Raw genomic sequence first — 6460 nt, 5'->3', positions numbered from 1 at the left:
ACCGAGGATGGGTAAACCCGTCTACGTTGTTGTTCCTAAACTCGGATGACACGAAGACGTTTCCCAACAAGCACACCCGCGGGGGGATCACCGAGACAGGAAGTGAAGGCCAGAGCAAGACAGCTCGGATGCAAGGGGGACGGTGAACAAGAGCGGGAGATGGGGGTGAGCGTGAACGTGTTGACTGCGGAGGATCAAAACGATGGTGAGAGAGTCTTGTGTGAGCCGTTAACACAGCAGGGGCACACCCCCGAGCCCTGGGCCACAGTAACGCAAACAACAGGGGCCAGTCGGCGTGGGGCCCCCGAGGGGTGGGTGTCTTGCAGGAGGGCCGCGCAAGTGACTTCAGCCTTGCCTGATCTAAGCAGACAGGGAAAATTGTAAACGGCACCACTAGAAAATAAAGATAAAGTGAGTGGCTCTCGTTAGTAGCGAGAGAAATGGGATAGGAAGATTTTAATCCACAGAGTGAGGAAAAGATACCTAGAGGAAGCCCCCTGCCAGCAGGTGGTGGGAAGAGGGTGGGGAGGGGGAGGGGCGTGGCCGAGGGTCCCTGGGTGCCAGAGCCCAGCCCATGCTCCGCTCCCCTCCAGTCCCAGTGGGAGGCCCCATGGCTACAGGTGGAGACGGGCGGATTAGCATCCCCTCTGCCTCCGGCCAGAATATCAGCTGTGTTATGAGTCTGTGTGTTTTTTTTCCTCCACTAGATTTTCTTTTTAATTTAATTAATTAATTTATTTACTTTTGAGATACACACACACACACACACACAGTGTGCAAGTTGGGGAGTGGGAGAGAATGAGGGAGAGAAAATCCCAAGAGAATCCCAAGCAGGCTCCCACTGTCAGCACAGAGCCTGATGTGGGGCTCGAACTCACGAGCCTGAGATCGTGACATGAGCCAAAGAAATCAAGAGTTGGTTGCTGAAACCACTGAGCCACCCAGGTGCCCCAACAACTAGATTGAGTCTTAAAAGCAGAGACTGTTTTAAAAAAATGTGTTTGGGCGCCTGGGTGGCTCAGTTGGTTAAACATCTGACTTTGGCTCACGTCATCCTCCAGCAGGTGGGTCCCCAGGGTGTTGGGGCGTGTCCTCCCCTGGCAGGTGGGTCCCCAGGGTGTTGGGGCGTGTCCTCCCCCGGCAGGTGGGTCCCCAGGGTGTTGGGGCGTGTCCTCCCCCGGCAGGTGGGTCCCCAGGGTGTTGGGGCGTGTCCTCCCCCGGCAGGTGCGTCCCCAGGGTGTTGGGGCTTGTCCTCCCCCGGCAGGTGGGTCCCCAGGGTGTTGGGGTTTGTCCTCCTCCGGCAGGTGGGTCCCCAGGGTGTTGGGGCGTGTCCTCCTCTGGCAGGTGGGTCCCCAGGGTGTTGGGGCGTGTCCTCCTCCGGCAGGTGGGTCCCCAGGGTGTTGGGGCGTGTCCTCCTCCGGCAGGTGGGTCCCCAGGGTGTTGGGGCGTGTCCTCCCCCGGCAGGTGCGTCCCCAGGGTGTTGGGGCGTGTCCTCCTCCGGCAGGTGGGTCCCCAGGGTGTTGGGGTTTGTCCTCCTCCGGCAGGTGGGTCCCCAGGGTGTTGGGGCGTGTCCTCCCCCGGCAGGTGGGTCCCCAGGGTGTTGGGGCGTGTCCTCCTCCGGCAGGTGGGTCCACAGGGTGTTCACCAACTTGGAAGCTCTCTGAACTTCAGCTAGGGTTTTTATGGAAGCATCATTACAGAGGCACAGTTGATCAAATCGTTGGCTGTTGGTGATTAACTCTTGTTTAGTTCTCGTGATGGCTGGATGTGATTCTTACTTGTCTTTAAGTCGGGCAGCTGAAGCCCAGGAGGTTAGCAAAGAATAGGTCCTGAATTTGAACCCGGCCATTCGGCTTCAGAGGCAAAGCCCAGAGTCCCTGCTGGTCCAGGGAAAATTACTGCCCCGTGGCCGCGCCTGGGAGTCCGTCCAGGTCCCAGCGCCCCCCTCACCTCCCTCGAGGCCCCTTCCCGCTCGGAGCCAGCAGTTTCCCAAGAAAGTCACCTCAAGGGCATGTGAAGCAATGCGTTTCCCAGCCCTTCCCGCCCGCAGCGGGATGATTGGGTCTCTGTCTCCTGAGAAGCCCTTTCTTGTCAGTTACAGTCAGACGTGATCGGAGGACCGGTTCCCATTAAATTGCCAATGATGCATCAGCTCGTCACTTCTCTTTAACCATTAGAAAGTTTCCAATCCAATAATTTCCTGTTCTTCCTTCTAACTATTCCTGCTTCAAACTGTGCAATCAAAGCAACACTTTTCTCCCCCCTCCCCTGGGGTTTTCAATTTCCATCTCCCAGGACTCGAGGTGCTTTTATTTTTCTCTCTGTAGATTGGAAGTCACCACTGGAAACCTCTTCCTGTCATGTTACCCTTTAGTAACGGACACTTCCTTAAATGAGTTTCTGATGGAGGAATGGAAACGAAGAGTTTCCGTGGCGGGGTTTGGTGGCCGGCCGACCCTACGTGTGTTCCCCGGGTCACGTGGGGAGTGGCCCTTCGTCTGTGGTCAGCGAGCTGCCCGGACGCGGCTGCAGGACAGCGCAGAGTAGAAAGCACCTTCAGCCAGTGCTGGCGGCCGAGAAGGTTGAGAGCCCCCCGGCAGGAAAGGCCTGTGGCATGACCATGCGCGTGCACGCTTTGCCGGGAAGCAGGTGCACACAGTGGTCGCTGTCAGTTCCTGAGGACTTTGGATGGGTTGATGGAAAGCCCCAGAGAGCTGCGGGGGAGACTGGGAAGCCCCTGGGCGTGCCCCTTCCTGCCACCTGGGTGTCTCTCCAGCGAGACTCCTGCTGCAGCCCCAGCTGCCAAGGCGCCCTGTCCTGAAAGCAGGTTCAGTCTCCAATGCGCAAAGCACCCATTTCCACGCCTTTCTCCAGAACACGGTCTCTCCTGAAGTCAGCGGTCTTTCCGCTTGGGTTTCATTTCTTCCTTTCCAGAGGACGTCAACGGTACACTTCAAGGGGCGTGACTATTATGCAGTGGGAACAGTGCTCCAGCCCGTGGGACCTCCCCGAGTCTGGTGGGGAACCTACCAGCCCCGCAAGAAACCCCCCAGGAGTCCTTAAGGGACGCCCCACCCCATCGGGGTGGGCTTCTGCCTGAATCCCTCTTTCCGCGTGGGCAGTCACTAAAAGCCAGCTCTCTGAAGAGCCAATTTGCCAAGTGACCAGCTCCCCGAATTTATTGTTTCTTTGAACTAATTCGCTTCAGCTGAGCAGTTTTCAATTTGTGTTCATATCCGTGTATTCAGACTGCTCTCTTTTGTCTCTGCCTCAGCGCCCGGGAGACGCAGGGACATGGAGAGGGGGTTGGGAAGGCACTGGGAGCACATTTTATGCCTATAATCTTGACTACAAAGAGTTCAAATCAGCCAGTTCTTTATTAAAATAATTGTCGTAAACGAACAACTATTTCATGTTGAAGAGTAGATTCAAGACTGTATTCTTATGTATCCCCTTTTTCCACCTGAAGAATTTTTCAATCTGAGAAAGAGGTTGCTGGCTGCCTGGCCACTGTCTACTCTCCCTTTTCCCTTTTACAGAAGGCCTCTCTTTTGCGGAGGCATCACTGCGCCCAGCAGACAAAACACATCTCCCTGCCTCTCTGAAGGCAGGGAGGGTGGGAGAGATGTAAGCGATGTTTCTGGATGGATCCTCATTTTACAAGTCCTGTAAAGGGACTCACCTGGGAGGCATGCACTTTGCCCTTCTTCTTTTTCTAATTTTTAAAAAAATATTTAGTTTTGAGAGAGTGCAGATGGGGGAGGGGCAGGAGAGAGGGAGACACAGGATCCAGGGCGGGCTCTGCCCTGACAGCAGAGAGCCCGATGAGGGGCTTGAGCTCAAGAACCGGGAAATCATGACCTGGCTGTTGCCAGGGGTAGAGGTGAAGGGGCCAAGCGATCAGGAAGGCATCAAAATCCTAAATGTGTGTGTCCTTATGTCAGAGCTTCAAGATACATGAAGACAATCCTGAAGGGACTGAGTCTTGAAGTAAACAAATCCACAGTCACGGCTGGAGACTTGCGTGCTGCCTTCTCAGTAATGGATGGAGCAAGTGGCCGGAAGTCCCCGGGCCCAGAGAGCTGCGCCCGTCGTCTCCCGCGGGCCTCTATCTGGTCAGGGGCCCGGCCAGTTGGGGTTTGTTGTTGCCATGGTTACCTTGGTGCAGACTTCAAACCCCTCAGGCTGTGGGTTGCAGTGGCCTTGCAGTTACACTGGGGTGCAGTGCTGGAGGGGAGGGTCCTTCTCAGGCTTCCTGGCCCCCTCGGCTTTCAGCTGTCCCTGCAGGACGGCCCCACGGAGCCTCCCGAGACCACTGGGTCTCTGCTTCTGCCTCAGGGGTGTGACTGTTTGATGCCTTTCCCTCAGCTGAAGACTTTTGCTGGTGTGAGTCTGGGAAGAATGGGGAGCCTAAGGAGCTGCTGGTCCCTCCATGCACACCTGTGTCACCCAGAGAGCTCTCTGTACAGGACCCCATCTCTTAACCAGCTGTCATACTCACTAGCCTTTAAGAACTTCTTCAAATTAACTGAGTTTTTCTTGTCCATTTTGTGTGGTGGTCACGTCCTCCGCGTCCCATCAAGGATGAAACAGTTCGTGCCCTTTCTCTGTCTCTCTCTCTCCTTGAAGGGGCTCATTCCTTTTTGGAATTCAGTTTACTTTGTCCCTTTGTGACTCATCATCTGACTTTCACCGTTGTAGCGTGGGAGGGATGTTCTTTGCAGCTTTTGGCATTCTGAGTGGAAATGCAAGTCTCTTATGCATTTTATTGCAGCCCAAACCTAACTATTTCACTCCATGAGCTCATTTTTTGGTGGGAATATCCACCGTAGGAGTCTGGGGTAATAGCAGTAGCCCTCTGAGATATGTCTCATGTGATGAGGCCACAGCAGGAAACAGACGGCACAGAAAACTGGGTCACTGAGGAAAGTGACAGTGCGGTGGGGTGGGGCAGAGTTAGAGAACCCAGTATCCTAGGGCTCACGAGAATGGTGCTCGGCATCTGGAAAGGATCTGGTCTGCAAGGGTGAGGGAGGAAACTGTTTCTAGGGTCCAGAGAGCGTGGCCACATGGCAGAAGGCTGGCAGCAGCTGCGGCCTTCAGTGAGAGAGCTCAGCCAGTTTGTGGCTGGACATAAAACAAGGGATGCCATGACTGGTTGGGCATCCAACTCTTGGTTTCCCTCAGGTTATGATCCTGGGGTTGTGGGATTGAGCCCCATGTTTGGAGCCTGCTTGGGATTCTCTCTCTCCCTCTCCCCCGCTCCTCCCCAGCTCACACACACACTCTCTGTCTAAGAAACCCACCACTACCACCAACAGAAACCACAAGAAGAACTCGATGCTACCACCAACCAAGAGGATCTACTCAGCATTCATAGACCACTTCCCCCAACAACAGCACAGAACACACACTTCTCAAGTGTTCATGGAATGTATCCCAAGATAGATGGCATCATGAGCCATAAAATGTACCTTAACAAATAACAGATGAAATCACACAGAGTGTGTTTTTTTGACCACAGCACAATCGAACTAGGGATCAGTAACAGAAAGTCAACAGGACGACCTCCACAAACAATTGGAATTGGCGCAAATAATCCATGGATCACAGAGGAAGCTCTCAAGGGAAATAAAAAATACATCGGGTTGAATGAAAACGAAAAGATAACACATCAAAGCAAGGTCAAGAGAGAAATTTATCGCACTAAATGCTTACATTAGAAGAGAAGGAAAATCCCAAATCAATAGTCCGGGCTCCACCCTCAAAAAGAAGGGCAAAATAAACCCAAAACAAGCAGAAGGAAGGACATAATAAAGAGAAGGCATCAATGAAATTGGAAACAGAGACAACAGAGAAGGTCAACGAAACAAAACCTCTAGCAAGGCTGAAGACACAGAGAAAAGACACAGATTACCCAAACCAGGAACAGAAGGGGAGATATCACTAGAGACCCTGCAGACGTCAAAAGGATCATAAGAGAACACTTCAACTCTACACACGCAAAGTTTACAACTTCTATGAAACAGATCAGTTGTCTGAAAAGCACAGACTAGCAAACTCACCCATTATGAAATATATACTTTGCCTAGCTCTGTAACCATTAAGGAAGTTGAATCAGTACTTAAAATATTTCCCCCCCCAAAGAAATTCCCAGACCCAGATGTTTTCAATGAAGAATTCTTCCAGGCTTTTATAGGAGAATTAACACCAATTCTGCACAGTCACCAGCAGACAACAGAAGAGAAGGCAGCTCTTCCCTATACATCTTATGAAGTTAGTATCACCTTTATGACAAAAACCAGACAGTACAAAAAAGGAAAACTATAGACCAATATCCCTTAGGATATTACAAAACTTCTTAACATATTAGCAAATAAAATTCAGCAATATATAAAAAGAATTAACCACCATGGCCAAGCGGAGTTTATTCCAGGGATGCAAGGCTGGTTTAATATTC

The sequence above is a fragment of the Neofelis nebulosa genome, chromosome 5, assembly GCF_028018385.1.
Source record: "Neofelis nebulosa isolate mNeoNeb1 chromosome 5, mNeoNeb1.pri, whole genome shotgun sequence".
Classification (NCBI taxonomy): Eukaryota; Metazoa; Chordata; class Mammalia; order Carnivora; family Felidae; genus Neofelis; species Neofelis nebulosa.
This window is presented reverse-complemented; position numbering follows the sequence as displayed.